The following is a 20,444-nucleotide window of genomic DNA, read 5'->3' on the forward strand; positions in this document are numbered from 1 at the left end:
TGTCTTCCCCTTAAGTATAGACTGGACCTACTATTCACTTTGAATGAATAGAATATAGCAAAAGTGATGGGATGTCACTTCCAAGATTTGGTTACCTCTTGGGTGCTTGCCATCTCTAGCTCTCTCAGAGCCCTTACACTGGGAGAAACAACCAACCAGGTTGTTAGGAGTCCTATGGAAAGGCCTTTGCGTCAAGGAGCTGATGGTGTCTAGGACCAACAGCCAATGATGAGGACCTGGGGAGTGCCAGCAGCCAGGTGAGTGAGCTTGGGGTGGATCCTTGTTAGTTGGACCTGGATAACTGCAGCCCTAGCCATCACCTTGATTGCAGCCTTGTGAGAGACGCTGAGCTTGAGGCACGTAGCCAACCCAGCTGGATTTCCTTTGCTTTTTAACTTTTTAAAAAAATTTGGGCTGAACCCGTGGCTCGCTTGGGAGAGTGCAGCGCTGGGAGTGCCGAGGCCGCAGGTTTGGATCCTATATAGGGATGGCCGGTGCGCTCACTGGCTGAGCGCAGTGCAGGCGACACCAAGCCAAGGGTTATGATCCCCTTACCGGTCACACACACACACAAAAAAATTATTTATTATAATTATTATTTTTACATTCTAAGATGTTGTGGAGCAGTTGCGGGGTCGGGGAGAGGGGAAAGGAGGAGAGGGATAGAGTGGAAGGTGGAGGAAGGAGGGAGAGGAGAGCATGGTCGAGGCCTATGGCACTCTTCTCATTCTGGCAGGGGAGCCCAGGGGGCTTCGGGCGGCAGCTCAGTCGTGGGTGGGCTGGATGTAGACTTTGGTGGGGGGGAGTGTGACTAAGGCCCTCAGCTCCCCCCAACCCTGGGAGCCCGGGGCACTAAAGGTGTTGGCCATCGCTGGGCTGAATGTGAAAGTTGAGGGGGTGTGGCTGAAGCCTTCGGCCCTCCCCATTCCAGCTTGGGAGCCCTGGGGGCTTCCTGTCCTTCGAGGTTTTATAGGTGTTCTCTGGTGGTGTTAGACCTTTACTGGTTAATATCAGAACTTTGTTTCTGAACTGTGAGTGTTTTGTGTTTTCTTTCAGTTCTGTGTTGGGTAATTCACTATCCCCGCCACTTAAACTCTGCATTGGAACTAATTTGTTGTCCTTTGCTTACTTCTAAAATGGGGGATCTTCCTGTGGGGAACAGCACTTGAGCCCTGTGGCTGACCTAAATTGCTGCTTTGCTGCTGATTGCCTGGGGACGGCTTTTTGTGCAGCTCAGGTTTTAATTGTTGACCTTGTAAGCACTTCTGGGTCTGGTGAGGTCCTCTACACCCAGGTTGTATGGAAACTCTGGTCTGGGCCTGAGTCTTTTCAGTAAACTGCACCCCCTGCAGATCTATACTCCTGACCAGTCTCCACTGAGTGGATCTGTGTTGGTTGGGGGGCAGAGCATCTGTCCATGCTGTGCCCCAGTGTTCCCCCAGTGGGCCAGTATTTCCTATCCCCCACACTCCAAACATTTCCCATGGGATGGGCCATGTGCAGGTCCCTCCTGATGACTCATCAGCCTCTGAATGGCTCATTTTTTTAGTTGTCTGTGGCCCATTGTTCCTGTGTGGGTCCATGGGAACCCTATGGGTGGTCTTGCTGTCCTGGGGGCCACCAAGGCCCTCTTCTCCCCTGTAGTCGCTGAGCAACTTCATGCCAAGGGCACGACAGCAGCTTTTGCCAGCTCTTGCTCCATGTGCTCATCAGGGCCAGCCTTGAAGTGGTTGGGGCTCGAAATGGTCAGAGTGGTTCTTTCTTTCTCTCATTGTGGCTTCTCCTGCCTTCATGAGCTCCATAGGTCTCTCCTCCTCTTCCCCTGAGCTCTAGTGGCCCCAGTTTGGCAGTTGTTGCTTTTTAATAGTTGGAAATTGGTTGATTATGGGAGAGGGTGACACTCGGTACCATCTATTCTGCCATCTTGATCAGAATCCCAGCTGGATTTCTGATCCACATAAACTGTGAGATAATAAATATTGTTCTAAGCTGCTATGTTGGGAGTGATTTGTTACATATAATACAGATTTTGGTACCAATAGTGGGGGTGCTTTATAGTACAAATCTAAAATGTGGGAGTGATTTTGAAATTGGGCAGCGGACTTTGAGGAGAGTGTTAGTGAATTAGAGTACCTTGAACACGTAAAATTTGGGACTTTGAGGGGATTGCCTTGAGGGCTTAATGGAAAGAAATTGGAGGAAAGGGGATCCTTGTTATGTAGTGGCAGAAAGTTTAGAAACACTCTCATTTGTAGTTATGTGCAAAGTAGAAAATGTGCCTAATGAACTGGGAAATCTAGCTAAGTCAACTTCTTAGCAAAACATTGAAAGTTGCTCCCGGGTTTCTTTTTCTGCTTATAGTAAAATGTGAGAGGAGAGAAATAAATTGAGGAAAGGACTGTTAAAAGGAGCCAGAACTTGATGGTTTTGAAAATTCTTAGCCTTTCTGGATGGCAAATGATGGTAGAATTAGGACAAGGGTTCCTAGCAAAGATTAGTTCAAGGGCATTGCCAGGAGATTGGTGGTCTGTAGATGAAGCTGAAAGTGTGACTGTAAAACCTTTTGTTAAGACCTGAAAAAAATCAAATGTAGTGAATGCCTTAGGGTACTACCCGGTCATATAAAAGCCCTCTCAGTCAAACAATAAGGCTTCTAGCCATTTTAGCAGGAGCCTAAGGTTGACAAGGGCTTATCTAGAAGATATTTGTGGGTATAGTTTTAGTCTAATGCCTTGAGATTTATAGGAGACCAACTGCAGCTAGGACTGAAAGGGAAAGGAAGCTGTTTAAATTGAAAAGAAGCTGCGGGTCACCCCTAAAATTCTGCTAGCAGGAAGCAGGCTGAGAAAATACTCAGCTGCTAACATGTGCTACCTTTCATGAGAACGGAAGGATGACTCAGAGGTTGGAACCAAGAGCCTAGATGTTGGAGGTGAGAGTCATGGAGAATTATTCCCCCAGCTTTGAGACCTTTTCAAGGAACTTTCAACTTTTGTCAAGCTAGATTTCAGAGTCACTATGGACCACTGACTCCTTTGTGCCTCCCATTCCCTGCCTCCCCTTTGAAGAGAAAATTATGCTATTTCGTGATACAAGAGATTTCAGAGAACAGAAACCCAGAGGGTAAGTGAGAAAGGTGTGCCAGTACCATGCTATCTAGACCAGGCTTCTCAGAAGCTTTGCCTGTTGTTCAATTGTCTACTTCCTTTGGCTTTTTCACAGGTCTTATAGTTACCAGAATATATGTGAGAAACTGAAGCAATCAGGAGACCACATTTTCCCATCTTGTATTGTCAGTGTCAATAAACTTTCCCCACCACCTCCTGTGAAGCAGTTGCATTCCTATATAAGGCCAACCCTCTAGCTGTATACTAAGTCCTACCTCTGTTAGTCTTTTTAGGACATGTATCCAGCAATTTTCTCTCCTCTCTCTGAAATCGTCTTTTTTTTTTCTCTTTATTAGATTTGTCCCCTTAGCATGCAGTTATGCTGTTCTTTTACCTATTTAAAAATAATACGCTTGACCTTACTCTTCTGCCAGCTACTGCTGAATTTCTTTTCCTTTAATGCAAAATTCAAAAAGATTGTTTATATTTGCTAACACCATTTTTTCTCCCATTCACTCTTAAACTCTCACAGTCAGGTTTTTATTGCTGCCATGCCACTGGTTACCAGTAACCTCCATGCTGCTAAATATAGTGCTCAGATCTCAGTCCTTATCTTACTTGATCTTTATGTAGAACATAATATCACTGATCATTCCCTCCTCTGTGATAAACTTTCCTGAATACTTGACTTCTAAGACATCACTCTTCTGATTTTCTTCAACCTCATTGGAAGTTTCTCCTGTAAAGGGATAGTGAAAAACAACTTTATTTGAAATAAGAAAAAAAATACATTTTATGCAACTAATTGCATATCACTCCTACAGTAACTACAAGTCACATTTGAATGCTGTTCATGTGTTTTTATCCTTTCTGTCCTTTTTGTATCCTCTTTCTTCCTGTTCCCTGAGACCTATGCTCACAGTTGAGAGGGTAGACATTCTCTTTGTACTTCTATATTTATTCCTGCAAGTTCATTTCCTGGCTGTGTGAGGAATTGTCTTATTAATTCACACTCTTGTAATTGATGCTTTTTCATAAAGTGAAAGCGTTCACTGCATTAATATTAATCATATTGTAGAATATAGCCATGGGCTATCCTCCAGCCATTCTTTAGCAAGTAAAGGTTCTGACCATCTTAGCAACGTGTGTCCCCCCTCTTTTGGTCTTATAATAATACAAGATCACTTCATGTATTTTTTTTAACAGTTTTTGAATATATTAATAGCTGAGAATACATTGAGCTCATAAGAGTGTTAACATTTTTCTTAGAATAGAAAGAATCATCCAATCTCTTTGAAATCCAAATAATGTGCTCTTGATTTCTGTTCCTTTTCCATTTGTGAAAATACATTGAAGTTTAAGCCTGTTCTTTCTAGTAGTGCCAGCTAATGCAGGTTTTTTGCTGAGTAGTACTCAAGCCAATCCCAAACTTATTCTGAAATTGTCACAAGTTATATTTATGCCAGAAGTTTTAAGTTCTTATGTCAGTGCTTGTATTACTTTTGATTCTGCTCTTACTTCTTTTGTAGATCTCTGCTTGTGTAGATCTGAATCTTTCAAACATATGATGTTTCACTTATTTACTAGTTTTGAAAGCATATGTACTTCAAAAGGCAACTTCCTTTAAATGCAGTCAGTTGCTCTTGAACTGACATGCATCAACTTGGAACATATTCATCTTGTAAATTCTGATTCCAGATTTCAGATATACGTCCAGTGGGTCCTGACTTATCATTACTTCTGGTTCTTCTTCTTGTGCTTATATAGTCTAAATGCATTATTGGAAGGTTTTTTAAAACTTCAACCATACATAATTTGTTGAAGAGAGAATGGTTGTCTTCTTCTTTTTTTTTTTTGAAGATGACCGATAAGGGGATCCTAACCCTTGACTTTGTGTTGTCAGCACGACGCTCTCCCAAGTGAGCTAATCGGCCATCCCTATATAGGGATCCAAACTCGTGACCTTGACGTTATCAGCACCACACTCTTCCGAGTGAGCCACAGGCCAGCCCTGGATGTCTTCTTTGCTCAATAATTATAAAACCTTTTTATTTTAATATTTATAAACACTATTCAGAACAATCAATCCAAAGAATTTTTTTCATTTACACATCATCTGTTTCCTTCCAGTTACCTTTATTATGTATACCTACCATCAGCATCTGACCACTTAGGAACTGTATCAAGTAAATTTTGTCACACAAACATCATAAGAGATGAAAGAATACTGTCACATGTCCTTTTAGTGAAATAGCATGATCTGAGTTCTTGTTGCAAAATACTGCATGAGGAAGTGCTTATTGTTGAACTGAACATCATATTTCCTTTTCATTCTTGGAAATATATTGTTCACTTATTGATTCTTGACTGAAAAAATTTATCTAAGTTAGGATATATCATCATCTAAAGAATCATAATCTTGATATTTCACTTATGTATCAAATTTTGCCATCATCATTAGAGTTTAGAGTGTTGCTCTCTGTCTTTGTATTATCCTTTGATTCATCTAATAATTGTGAAATATTTTCCTCTGTTAGTTTTCTTCTCTTTACCATTATGGGTGGAAAGTGAAAAACCACTCTTAACTGTGTTCAGTGAAAACTAAGCTAACTATAAATATGGTGTCCTCAGTCTTCTTTAATGCGTTCTTGAAAGATGATGCAGTACTTTGCAAATGCAGTAAGAAAACTGAAGGATAATGTGTTAGTGATGATTTATTTCACTATTGCATCATTTGTCTAGGTGAGTATGCCATTGGTCCATTATTTTATTATTTTAGTCATTATTTACACGGCCGAGAATAGTTAATGACTAAAGGTTGATGAAAAGTCAGAATGTTTCAAGATATAAAAAGAAAAGATCTCTGAAATCTCACAATTTATAAAACAGTCCAAGGAATCCATGTTACTTGCAAGATAGAATGAGTTGTTTTTTTTTTTTTTTAAAGTAACATTTCTCTTTGTTTTTTGGAATATCTCTAAGAAGGAATAAGTTATAAATTCTTACAAATAGAACTGCTCAAAAAAGAAAAGTTGGGCCTAGTGGACTCTGTATTATGAGGGTTAAATACTGTCTATATGTTAATGGCTCTCAAATGTGTACCTACAGGCCAGACATCTCCCAAGAAGCTTATGTCTAACTGCCTTCTGGACATTTTCATATGTAATAGTAACCTCCAAACTTAAACATCCAAAGCTGAACTCCTGGTCTTCACTTACCTTCCGCCACCCTCAGACCTGCTCAACCCACAGTTTTTTTTCTTCTCAGATGATGACACTTTTCTGTTGCTTGGGCCAAAAAAACCCCCCAAAACCAAAAAACCTTAGTCATCTTGGGCTCTTCTTTCTTTTTCATCCAGTTCTACTAATTAGCAAATCCTTTAAGCTCTGCCTTTCAAAATGAACCTAAATCTGATTCTTTTTCACTAGCTCTACTACTTTATCTTGGTTCAGTATTACCATTTTCTCTTGCCTGGATTATTGTAATAATCTGCCTGGTCTCCCTGCTTCCACCATTGATGCTGAATAATTTATTCAGATCACAGCATCTGACCTAATCCTTTAAAAATATAAATCAGATCATGCTCAAAATTCCTTGATGTGTTTCACTCAGAGGAAAAACCAGAGTCCCTACAGGGCTCTGGTCAAGCTGGCTCCTGGGTGCCTTTTGGACTTTCATCTCCTTCTGTTCTTTCCATTTCTCTCTCTCCTCCAACTCCATTGGCCTTCTTGCTGTTCCTCAAACTTGCCAGGCACTTTGTACTTGTTTCTTCTGCCTGCAGTGCTCTTCTTCACATATCCTCATGTCTTGCTTCCCCATTTCCTTCAAGTTTTGGCCCAAATGTTATTTTAAGGCCTTTTTAAGCCATTCTGTTTTAAATTCTCCATAGCACTTACCATCTTCTAAATATTTTAGAAATATCTTTTTTAGTATCTGTCTCCTATAGAGATTTTTGTCTGGTTTGTTCACTGCTGTATCCCCAGTGTCTAGAATAGTGATTGGTGTTCAGTAAATATTTGTCAAATGGGTGCTAAATTCCAGAGGTTTTCTACTTGTTACTTTTTCATTTACAAGGGAATACTTAGTAACTATAAGTAATTTATAGTGTTGGAACTCCCTTTGTAGTTGTTACCTGTCATTCTCTCTCATTTACAATGGACTGGTGTCCCAGTGTGTGTGTGATGGCATGTACTATCCAGGCGGTACTGCTTTAATGGTTCAGGCTTTGGAACCGAATTGACTGGGTTCCAAACCTGGTTCTGATGCATCTTGTCTGAATGACATTGGGCAAATTATCGTGCTTTTTCGTCTATAAAATGAGTAGAAAAATTGCAGCTATTACAGAGGATTGTTTTGAGCCACGTAAAGCTCTCAGAACAGTTCTTGATATGTACATAGTAAATATTCAATATATGTAATTATTACAATTGTTACTGTTCTCGATCCATCCCAGTTCTTCTGAGTCAGCTGTACTCCTGAATGGCAGTACTGAGAACGGTCTTATTCAGGGTGTCCTCTTACCACCTATTTTCTTCCCCTTTAAAAATATCATGTGTACATTGGGTCCTCCTTTCTATCCTTCACCTCTGTCTCTCTTACTACTTAAACTTTAGTTATTTACATTCCAGCATTCTTTTAAATATTCACATTCTTCCCTTTTTCTTTCCCTTCCATTCTTCCCTCCTCTCCTTTTAGCAAGTATTCATTAATTATTACTTTTCCCTTCCCCATTCTGTTCTAAATCCTGCCGTGTTTCCTTTTCTTTGTCTCCATCCTTTTGTTCCATATATGAAATAAAAATTTACTTTCCTTATGGTTGATTAACTAGAATTACATTTGTAACAGGGAAAATGAAAATATTGTAGGTGTTGAAATAAAATTGAAATTCTTTTTTTAGAAGTTGCACACACAGAAAAAAAGTTACACCAGTTACTAAAACCCTTGAAAGTACTCCTACTCCTTCTTCTAAATCTCCACAGACATCTCCACTTTCTTAGTCAGTGATTAAATTTGTCTTCTGCCAACCAACATGCAGGATGATTTAGGAAAAAACAATTTCCTCTTTAATTACAGTGGCATTATTTGTAATTTGCTGCTATATTACTATCTTGTTTTCTGTTATTTTTATTTCATGTGTATAGTAGTTCCGGTTCATTACTGGTTTAGTGAACTCAAACATCCCCCCCCCTCCCCCCCAATTATATTACTAGGCTCTTGTAATCTGGTCTGGAAACCCAACTACCAGTTACAAATCTCTTTGTGTGTGTGTTTCTCTTAATGGGGAAGTGTGATCAGAGTTCTAAACAATGGAAATAAAAATGCATTTTTAGAATATGATCCATTTTGTAAATTTTAGGCCAATTATATAATGGCTATAATATCTTTTTCAGAGCAGAGGAAGTAAACCCATGTAGGCATTCATTTAAAGGAGTTTTATTTGGAGGCTTTAAGGGTCTTTCATCTGTAAGGTGAGCTGTGGAATTGACTATTCTATATCATCTAATAAATGTTACAAGGAGAACAATATTCTTTTTGCTCCCTCTTCTTGGTATAATCTTTTTTTCTGGATACATTTCATTAACAAATTTAAGACCATTGAAATGCTACTTAAAATTGAGTGCACCTCCCCCCGTATTAGTCTGTTTATGTTGCTAATAACAAAGTACACAGAACTGGGTGATTTATAAAGAAAATGAAATTTATTGCTTACAGTTTCTGAGGCTGCGAAGTCCAAAGTCCATCTGGTGGTGGCGACAGTGACCCAAGGGTCTCACATTGCAAGGTGGTGGAAGCAAAGAGAGCAGAGAGACAGACAGACTCTCCTCTTCTTTTAAAGCCCTCAGAACCACACACCTGATCACTATTTTTAATCTATTCACTGTGGCATGTTCCTACAATCCAATCACCTCTTCAAGGCCCCACCTTTCAATTACCATAGTAGGATTTCCCACCCTCTTGACAGTCACAGTGGGGGCTAAGTTTCTAATACGTAAAACTTGGGGGACACAATTCAAGCTTCAGGGAGTTTTGGGGACACATAATTCAATCCACTATACCCCCCTATTCATAAACTCTGAGTTCTTATTCTTTTTTCTATTATATATTTAGCCCATTCATTCGTCAGTTTTTGAATCTATGCTAATTGCCAGTAACTATTTTGGGTATAGACAGTACTATAAGACATACATAATGAAGAGGGTTAGAGTTCTACTTTTGTTTATTGGTTATTTGTTTTTTTTTCCAGAAACTTTTCATTTTTCTTTGAACCCTTAAGATTTACCTTTTTTACTTAAGTAAACTAAATTTTAACTTTAACTTTTAAAATTTACATTAGAATTGGGTAATACATCTCTTTACTTTTATTTTTTACTATTACATAAAACAATATATTAGGCAGTTTTCTTAAAATTGGTTAATGAAAAATTTATCTTTGTTTGCCAATAAAATATAAATTTTGAAATATAAAGTCTATACTCCTAAGAGGATGAGGAGGGGCTAGGTGAGTAGGCAGGTTGGAAAAACGTTTTGAGGACTTGTCCATGTTCTTAAAATGGAGTCTGGCCGGTTAGCTCGGTTGGTTAGAGTGTGGTGCTGATAACACCAAGGTCCAGCATTTGATCTCTGTACTGGCTAGCCGTCAGAAAAAAAAAAAAAAAAAAAAAAAAAAAAGAGAAAAACCCCATATTCTAAAAATGGCAATCTATGTCTTTATGGCATGGGTTGCAAAACACACACACGCACGCACGCACGCGCACAAATACCAGTGAACATTTGTTATTTATAGTTGGTGGTGCATAGTTTGGGGACTAGATATGTTACTTATGTAAGTATAGAATCGATTTTGGCCACTCATTAATTGAATGAAATTTGTTGAGTTTCTACTGTATGTAGGCATCTTAGGGAAGCTTTGCCTTTAGGAATGTTACTTGGATTTTTGCTTAAACTAAACCTAGCTAGTGGCCCATTGGCCCACTTCTCATTCTCTAACAGAAAGGAAAGAGAAGGAAAGAGGGGTAAGGTATATATTTATATTTTAAGTTTAATAAGTAAGTTAAAACTTTTCTTTTTGAATGATTTGCCTAAAGACTTCAATGCTTGTTGTCTTAATCTGCTAGGGCTGCTATAACAAATTACCACAGACTAAGTGGCTTAAGCAACAGAAATTTGATCTTGGAAGTCCAAGATCAAGTTGCCACCAAGGAAGGTTTCATTCTGAGTCCTTTTCTCTGGGCTCATAGGTGACTGCCATCTTGCTTTGTGCTCACATGACATCTTTTTAGTGCAGGGGTGGGGGTGGGGTGGGATGGACAGAGGGAGTGAACTCTCTGGTGTCTCTTTTTATAAGGACACTAATCCTATAGATCAGACACCCCACTTGGCCCCCCCAGTCCTTGTTTTACCCTCATTATTTCCTTAGAGGCCCCATGTCCTAATTCAGCTATACTGGGTGTTATGACCTCAACATATAAATTTGGGGAGGACACAAACATTCAGCCCATAACACTTGTCTTTCCAATTCGTAAAAAATTTGGGTATTTACTGTGTGCTAAATTACTCAACCTTGCCCGACCACAATTCCTTCATCAGTAAAACAGAGGTGTTGAAGAACTATGACTGATAGCTACAATTTATTCTAGCTGTTTCACTATTAGTTCCATTTTGTTTTCCCTCCCTATTTTCCTCTTTCCCTAAGATATTTAGGATTATGTCGTTTCCTCTGTTTTTACCATTCTTTCTTTTTCTCTCATTTTGTTTCTTTATGTTTTTATGCCTTATGTTATGTCCTCTATCTCCATTCACCCCTTCCCTGAATTGGACATATTTTGAGAGCTTGTTTGGAGGTTCTAGCAGGGGAGCGCAGCTACTCGTATACCCTTGACCGAAGAACGGTCCTCTCCTCTAGCGGGGAAGGTCGTCCTCTTCGACTGAGCGCTGGGAGGGACGCACATGGAGTGGTGAGGGAGGAAGGGGACACCCGCCTAGCCAGCCAGATCAGCCGAATCAACCCTGCTGATCAATGGGGTGACAGATGTCGCAGCCAGATCGCCCTCACATCCGAATTGGACATATTTTTAAAGAACTTGTAAGTTTACTTTATGTATGTATGTATGTATGTATGTATGTATGTATGTATGTATGTATGTATGTATGTATGTATGTATGTATGTATGTATGTATGTATGTATGTATGTATGTATGTATGTATGTATGTATGTATGTATGTATGTATGTATGTATGTATGTATGTATGTATGTATGTATGTATGTATGTATGTATGTATGTATGTATGTATGTATGTATGTATGTATGTATGTATGTATGTATGTATGTATGTATGTATGTATGTATGTATGTATGTATGTATGTATGTATGTATGTATGTATGTATGTATGTATGTATGTATGTATGTATGTATGTATGTATGTATGTATGTATGTATGTATGTATGTATGTATGTATGTATGTATGTATTTATTTCTCTCTCTTTAAAAATTTAGGAAATAGATAGCATATTTTATATTTCTCTTAAGCATACCGAAAACTTTTCAGTTAAACTTACTCTAGATAATTCCTTTTAGTCATTTTAGTACATATTTGGTTTATTTTTCTGTAGTTTACTGCTTTTTGCTAGGCAAGTTTTCTAACAGCATTATTTCTCAGAACTTAGCCTGAGGAGGCTAGTGATACTGTTTTTTAAGTATGCTTTTTCTAAAGCATCTAATTCATTATGGGAGATCAGTAAGTATGAATCGATAAGATGATGGTCATGTACTTTTCACTCTTTTTTTTTTTTTTTGGCAGCTGGCTAGTACAGGGATCAAACCCTGGACCTTGGTGTTATCAGCACCACACTCTAACTGACTGGTAATTTCTCCCGTTTGATCTGTGACATTTGAAAGTAGTTGTTTTGAAGACTCAGTGGCTTTTCTCCTTTTGTCAGTATCAACAACAATATGAAGTCAAGTTCATACGTTATAAAAAATTTGGGTAGCATGGGTACGAGACTGTGTTGATGCTAACATTTGCATGACTGATTGAGAAAGTTTGCCAGAAACAGTGTCACTAGGACTATTATAAGAACTAGATCATGAGTGGGAAGAGGTCTTGCCCTAGTTTTAATATAAATCCTTAGTCTGGTGGACATAGTGTTAAGGAACAAACCATTCAGTAACAAATTTTCATAGTTTAAAGCCGTTTCTTCTGGAATTGATGATCTGTAATCCCTACAGTGTGGTAATGGGTATTGTGGTAATGGTGGTGATAATTATAAAGATGCTGATTAGCAGCTACCGATTTTTAAATGCCTACTATTTGCCAGGCTTAATACTAAGCATTTTACAGTCATTAACACATCACATCCTCTAAGAGCATCCCCATGGTAAGTGATCGTGAACAAATCATTTTAGCTTCTCTTGTAAACTCTTCAGAGGCAGCAATGAATTCTCTGTATTCCAGTGCTTATTATAGTGCTGGACACATTAGGTAGTCAGTAGATGTTGAACTGATTTGAACTCGAATTCACCATCTTGCTTAGAATTGTCAGCCTTTGCCTGCCCTTGCCCTGCTAGCTATGGATACAAAAAGCTTGCAAGTTCAACTCCCTCTGCTCTGAATTAAGAGTTTAGTCTGGCCTTATGTTAAGGAGCTACTTTCCCACTGGTTAGCTTGTTTTTTAAGTAATCTGATGCCTCATTACTCATGTGCCATGGTTTAAACGTTACCCTTATTAGATTGGCTAGTCTGTTCACCTGGTCTTTTTGCCCTGGTGCATGATGGCACTTGATTAGGCTAGTTTGATATACCATATTCTAAGACTTGACTATTTGTATCTTGACCTCTTTCTGTAGGAGATCAATCTTTTCCCAGTTTCTACTTTGACCAGCCTTTATTTTAGTTTCTTAATTCCTGCTCCTAGGACTTCACTATTTCCCTGTATTTCCATTGTTGCACATTGAGGCTGTACTCAATCTGAAGCTCTTCTTAACTGTTGTTCAGAATGCCTTTCCTTCTGCACTGGACCTTCACAACTTCCTACTTTTTTTATTCCATTCTCTGACCTTCACATTTCTTTTGTTCCCCTCTCCTTCTACCAGACAGTACAGTATGCATTACTTGAAAAACCCAGTTATATTTCAGAGCATGGGTCTTAGAAATATGTTTATGCACTGCCAAAGTTCAGTTTCCCTTCATCTATCTCTCCCCAGGTAACTAACACAAATGAAATAGTGACCTTTTAGAATATCTTGCAAGGGAGATAGCCAACATACTAATTCCCCCAGGATACTGCTGAGTAGAAGCCAAGTGGCATGAAGAAGTAAAAATGAGAAGAGCAAGCCTTTAAAATGAGCATATGGAACTAAATGGAAGCAAGAAAAGCAAGGGAACCCTGGAGTTACTGACTCTAATATGGAAAAGATTTTTTGAAAAAAGCAATAAAATGCAATCCAGAATACCTTGAGAGCCCTTGCGATTTGTTTTCTTTAAATTTCATGTTCTGTGTAGTCATGTCTTTCAATGTATTGGGAAGTGGATTAAATCATGTGTTTTTAAAGTCTTGTCTGAATATAAAGTCAAAGGAATATAATTCATTAAACTCCTGCTTGTTTTCTCCAAACAAATTCTGAAAGTTCAAATTACTGGAAGTTAAAACCTAAAAATATAATATATGTTTTGAGAGGAAATTGAGACCTGCTTTTATTAGCCATTTACCCAAAAAAACATGTTCTGTATAAATCCAGCCAAGTCTCTTCCACTGTCTGTATGTACTCTTGCAATATAGTTGATATTCATAGTGTGATCCAGATACATTCAGTATAGTTCTGTGTATTTTATTGATTCTCACATATAACAGTTCTCAGTTAACCAGAAACTCCTGGGGTTTCCTTCCCCCCACCCCTGTTTTTATTGTTTCTCTTATGACACAACAGTGATTGAAAATCTTCTGTTATCCTAATTTTTTTGCATATGCATTGCTATTTTGAACCTTGTGAAGGGGCTTTGCAACAAAAGTCCGTATTTACATTCTGTATGTTTAGAGCCATGATCTTACATGATCTTAACCAGGAATGAAAGGTATAAATTAGAATTTCAGGGTTAGTAAAAGAGAGACTATAAAGTTCAAAAAAAGAATGTTTAAATCTTTAAGTCATAATAAACATTTCAGAAAGTAGGTTGTACATGCTATTCTGGGTTGATGGAAGATTCAGAAGATAAAAATGAGTAAGTATTAAAGAATAAGGGTTTTTAAAATGGTTAGGGAATAACGAGGCCCTATAGCTCAGGGGTTAGGGCACTGGTCTTGTAAAATGATTAGGAAACAGACTTCCGATCAAGATGGGAGAATACACAGTCCCCAGTGTCACTCTCTCCCACAAATCAACCAATTTACAACCATTAAAAAGCAATGACAGTTAAGCTGGGGCTGCTAGAGCTCAGGAGAAGAGGAGGAGAGACCTACGGAGTGCATGAAGGCCAGAGAAGCCATGATGAGAGAAAAAAGAAACCTCTTCAACCATTTCAAGCCCCAGCTGCTTCCAGGCTGGAGCTGCTGAGTATGTGGAGCAGGAGCCAGCAAAAGCCATAGCTGTGCCCTTTGGATGAAGATGCATGGAGGTGGCTTGGGAGAAAAGGGCCTTGGTGGCCCCCAGGCCAGCAAGACCACTAATAGGGTTCCTGTGGACCCACATAGGAGTGAGGAGCCAGAACAACTGAAAAAAAGGAACCACTCAGAGGCCGGTGAGTCATCTCAGGGGACCAGCGTACAGACCATCCCATGGGAAGTGTTTGCAGAACAGGCAGTGGGGGAGATGGGCCCACTGGGAGAACACTGGGACTTAGCAAGGACAGGTGATCTGCCCCCTGATCAGCGTAGGATCACTCAGAGGATCGGAGTGATCCACACCAGTCGGTCAGGAATATAGAGTTGCATGGGGTGCAGTTTGATAAAAAGACTCAGGCCCAGACCAGTGCTTCTGCACAATGCAGGTGCATTGGATTTCACTAAACCCAGAAATCCCATAAAGTCAACCGTTAAAATCTGAACTACACAAAAAGCCTTCTCTAGGGAAACAACAGCAAAGCAGCAATTTAGTTCAACCACAGGGCTCAAGTACTGGTCCCCACAGGAAGTTCCCCCACTTTAGAAGTAAGCAAAGGACAACAAATTAGTTCCAGCGCAGAGTTTAAGTGGTGGGAACAGTAAATAATCCAACACAGAACTGAAAGATAAAAAAGAGTACCCACAACCAGAGACAAAGTTTGATAAGAACACCTATAACTCCTAGAAGGACCGGAAGTCCCCTGGGCTACCAAGCCAGAAGGGGGGGCGGCAACTAGGCACACCACCAGCATCACGGGGCCCTCCTGAGGTATGGAGCTGGGGACTGGACCCTCCGCCCACAACCAGGCACACCACCAGTGCCACAGGGCCCACCCAGGGGGCCAGGAACCGGACCCCCTCCCACAACCAGGCACACTGCCATCACCACCACCAACTAGGTAAGGAGCATGCCAAAAACATCAACTCCATATGAGTGGCCCACCACAGCCACCACAATAATCATGGCTGCTGCGAAAGCAGCTAGACGCCACAACCACCGTGCAGGTGGTCCACCAGCCACTGGAGTGCATTGACACAGGAGAGTCACCAGCAGAGACTGAACAAAAGAAGAGGATGTCTCTCTCCACAAAGCCCATTCCAGAGTGACAGAAGAAGCATCTGCTCTACGATAATATTGGGAGACCTGAACTTACCTCTCAGCATTGGACAGATCATCTAGGCAACAAATCAACAGAGTAACCATTACACTTTCAGAAGGAGAGAAAAAAATCTAGGGTAATTAGAGGGGGGAGGGGGAGAGAGTGGGGGATGGAGAGAGATTGGACAAGGGGCATAAAGAATAAGTATGATTTGTAATAATATATATGCTAGTAATATTGATTTGATCAACATATGTCAACATTGAACTCCCAAAATATGTATAATCAATTATGATTCAATAAAAATTTAAATAAATAAATAAATACATAAAATGGTTAGGAAACACTGGTTTAGAGTCTAATTTTCTCAGAATGACTAAAAAAGGTTTCACTTTGGTAAGTCTGCAGTAGAAGTATGTCATTAGAGCTTGTTCAGACTAAAAGATGTGGGACGACTTGAGAGAATTTCAGGAATGACCATGAGGGGCAATATATTCTTGACCCCAGCTTTTCTCTTGAGGATTTGAAGCCAGATTAGCTTAAACAACTGTTTAAAAAACAACAAAAAACCATAAAAAACCCACCAAACAAACAAACTAAATCCACAAAGATCTCTCCTAGTTAGCTCCTTAATTGGGATGTTGAAGCTGGAATGTTTCTTGTCAGTTGGTCCCTGACTTGAAAGATTTGCAGTGAGGTGGGGCTAGGATTTGGATCTGTGGCCTAACCCTTAGCAGAAAATGGGATTAGAATTTTTGTGAAAGGGGTTGAGGATTAGAAATGAAGGTAAAGACCCTTTAAGCAAAGGAAGACATTCAAAAGAGGTAGGATTAGGAAGTGGACTTGGGGGAAATACCTACACTAGAAGTATTAGTGATTTGCCATGAAACAATAGGAGTGTTTGAATGGAACATCTACTTAAAGATGGAATTATCTCCTAACCTTGTTAATTTTCTGGACTATTATTGGTTCTAAATCTTTATTTTGGGCCTTGAACATTACTGAGAATCTAAGGAAAGCTCTGGACCAGGTCCCCAGAACAATGTACATATTTACAACACTTTGCACACAGTTTCCAGTGGATCATGGGCCCTGTGAAGCCCAACCATATTAAGGACAAATTATCTCTTCTGTCATATACTCTTGCCCAGACTTTGTGAAAATGTAGTAAACTTGGTACTACAGGAAGTATTTAGAGGCTAAAAGATAATTAATGTTGCTTAACATATAGGTGAAGAGTGGATTAAATTCAGGGTAAAAATGTGTGCATTAGGACCATACTCTTATGCTAGATGATAAGAGAATCTGGATTTTAAAGGACTTAATTTCTTCTTAAGTCCACTTTTTTTGAAAATTGAAGATAATTGATATAGTAAAGGTATGAGATATGTTATTTAGTGGACTGGTCAGAAGATCCTGGAAAATCAGCTAAAATCTAGGCTTTACCATTCACTGTGACTCCAGACAAGTCACTTATCCTGTGATATAAAAGGATACATCATAAATTGATACTGCTAGCAAACTGAATTGGAGGATACTGAAAAGCAACAAATAATTACAAAATTGCTCCAAGGCACATAGCTTCCACACTAAAACCACAGGTAGTGTAGAACTGTAAGACAGAATCAAGACCACAGAGGCTAATGTGAAATCAGATGTTTCATTATACGGAAGCTCGTAGTTAAGGAGGAGATAGCAGGCTGGATCTCGGTGAACTGTTGAGAGTAAGGGCCTGTACGTATAAGAAAAACTAGAGCCAGAGTGGGTCTGCTCACTGGGCTGAATAGGAACTGAAAGAAAGGTCAGCCAATATTGAAGATGCATGGGCCAGTCTGGAATCCAAGGAGACTGTTTAAGTAGGTGAATTTTGATGCTGAGGCAAATACCCTATGCAGTATTTTAGGGATAAGATTCTTGGGTAAAGTACCTGAGTACTAGGGACTCAAGGTCTTTCCAGTAAATAGGTTTTTTGAGTGTCATTTATTCCTTCACTTATTTTCTTTTAATTAGCAAATACATTGTGCAAATCTCCTATGAGCCAAGTGCTGTTGTAAGTGCTGGGGATAAAAGCAGGCTTGATTTGGATACTGAACCTACCCATTGCCTATCACAGAACTACTTTTATATGTTTCTTGTGAAGATAGGAATGAATCCCTAAACTTGTTAGCCTGAAGCCGTGGCAGCGAGTGTGAGGAGACAGCATGGCTGGAATGAAAGGAGAGAATAAGACAATTCCTTATAGCAAAAAAGAGAGATAGGACAGTTCCTGATAGCAAATAAAAGTTATTCTTTCCTGCCCTCACAAATATTTTAGAACTTAGAGATTGATTTTCCTACTTTCTTTTGTTTTGATTGATGAATAATACCATACTTTTTGATGCAGTTTCATAAGAAACATGATTTTGATGATTCTCTTTGTTAGTAACCATGTACATGTTACCTAATTTTTAAAAAATGATTCCAAAGCATCTGTGATAGATCCTTTCCCATTGTTGTTGTTTTCAATGGAGAGTAGCAAGTACTGTAGTATTAATACAGATTTTCTGGGAAGATTCTACATATTGGTATTGGTCCTTAATTGATTTAAACCAGAACTTCTATCTTAATCCCTCCCTCCCTCTCTCCCTTCCTTTCTTCCCTCCTTCCTTCTTTTCCTCATATAGGTAATATAAAAACTAGTTTTTAAAAAGTGGTGTATGTTGGATATTACATTTAATAAAATAATTGTATCTAAAAGTGTGTGTTTTGTTTGATATTCATATTTTGTTTTGGCTGAGGTGATTCAAGGGCACTTCCTCTGGAGGTAATAAAGAAAAAAAGTTTTTGGGCCGGCCTGGTGGCGCACTGCTATAGTGCGCCGCTTGGGAAGCGCGGCGGCGCTCCTGCCGGGGGTTCGGATCCCACATACAGACCGGTTCCCGCTCACTGGCTGAGCGGGGCGCGGGAGCAACGCCGAGGGCTGTGATCCCGTTGCCGGTCCCGGTCCGGTACGGGGGCGACACTGAGGGTTGCGATCCCGCTCACTGGCTGAGCGGGGCGCGGGAGCAACGCCGAGGGCTGTGATCCCGTTGCCGGTCCCGGTCCGGTACGGGGGCGACACTGAGGGTTGTGATCCGTTGCCGGACACGGAAAAAAAGAAAAGAAAAAAGTTTTTAAACTCTAATGGTCAACTGGAATGTGTGAATTCTTATTTTTTGCTTCATAAATAATTTTCAAAGAAAAAAAGCTAATCAAACGTACAAATAGAGGGAACATCTCTTTAAGTTCTAATAACCCTTACCAAAGCAATAACATTTAGTTAGTATGTTTAAGAAACATGAGTAATAAAAAGGCTGTTAAGAGGAGGCGTCTACATACTGATTTTGCCCTATGATATGGGCAACTATGTGTCGAGCAAACAAAGAATACACTGTAAAGTCTATAAAATGTTTTGATAATTCCATAGGAAGAAACGTGATATAGTAACTATGAGCATTAGGCATAGTCATTTTTTGGCATTCTGGGTGATATCACAATACAAGTACTAGCAGGTATACTCAGATTATTCTTGAATTCAGTGCTAAGTAGTTTTTTGAATTTTTTTTTTGTCTTTTTTCGTGTCCGGCAACGGATCGCAACCCTCAGTGTCGCGCCCGTACCAGACCGGGACCGGCAACGGGATCGCAACCCTCTGTGTTGTGCCCGCACCTCGCTCAGCCAGTGAGCGGGAACCGGTCTGTATGTGGGATCCGAACCCTCGGCAGGAGTGCCGCCTCGCTCCCAAGCGGCGGGCCTGTACGTATAAAAAAAACTAGAGCCAGAGTGGGTCACAGTAGTACTGTTAAGATACAGAACATTTCCATCACCATAAGGATCCCTCGTGTTGCTCGTTTGTACCACACCCACTTCCCACCTGCCCCCACTCCTTCCTTGCGCCACCGGGCCGGCCCCTGAATTTTATTTTTATAAATTTTAAAGTTTTATTTTGATGTGTCCTGCAATTCTATTTTTTATTGTTTTTCACTTCTATTTATTTATAATTAAAAGAATGTTTGCTAAGTAGTATTTTTTTTAATTAAACTTTTTGTTTTGAGATGATCATAGATTCACTGCACATGTTTAAAGTACGGTATTTAATGGGGTTTTGACATAGGTAAACACCTGTGACACAATCACTATCATGATAATGAATATATCCTTCACTCCCAAAAGGTTTATTCTTATCATTTTGCCATATTTGTTTTTCTACTCTTTTTTTCTGAACCATTTGAAAGTAAGTTTCAAAGTGTGTGTGTTTGTGTGTAAGTATAAAATGTCCCTTTAGGGGCCGGCCCATGGCTCACTCGGGAGAGTGTGGTGCTGTTAACACCAAGGCCGCGGGTGCGGATCCTATATAGGGATGGCTGGTTAGCTCACTGGCTGAGTGTGGTGCTGACAACACCAAGTCAAGAGTTAAGATCCCCTTACCGGTCATCTTTAAAAAAAAAAAAAAAGTCCCCTTTAGTACCCCCAAATTTTATATTAATTTTCTCAAAGCAAGGGTATTCTCTTACATAACCTCTTGTATAGTTATCAAAATCAGGACGTTAAATATAGATACTATTATCTAATCTTCAGCCCACATTCTCATTTGCCAATTATCCCAATAATATTCTTG

At 39.6% G+C, this 20,444-nt stretch overlaps 1 protein-coding gene across 11 annotated transcripts in view; it reads left to right on the top strand.

Moving 5' to 3' along the window:
- RBFOX2 (RNA binding protein, fox-1 homolog (C. elegans) 2) overlaps nucleotides 1–20,444 on the top strand; it is a 203,882-nt gene that overhangs the window by 70,875 nt on the left and 112,563 nt on the right. The window lies entirely within an intron of this gene.

This window comes from Galeopterus variegatus, unplaced genomic scaffold (genome assembly GCF_000696425.1).
Source record: "Galeopterus variegatus unplaced genomic scaffold, G_variegatus-3.0.2 Scaffold139, whole genome shotgun sequence".
NCBI lineage: Eukaryota > Metazoa > Chordata > Mammalia > Dermoptera > Cynocephalidae > Galeopterus > Galeopterus variegatus.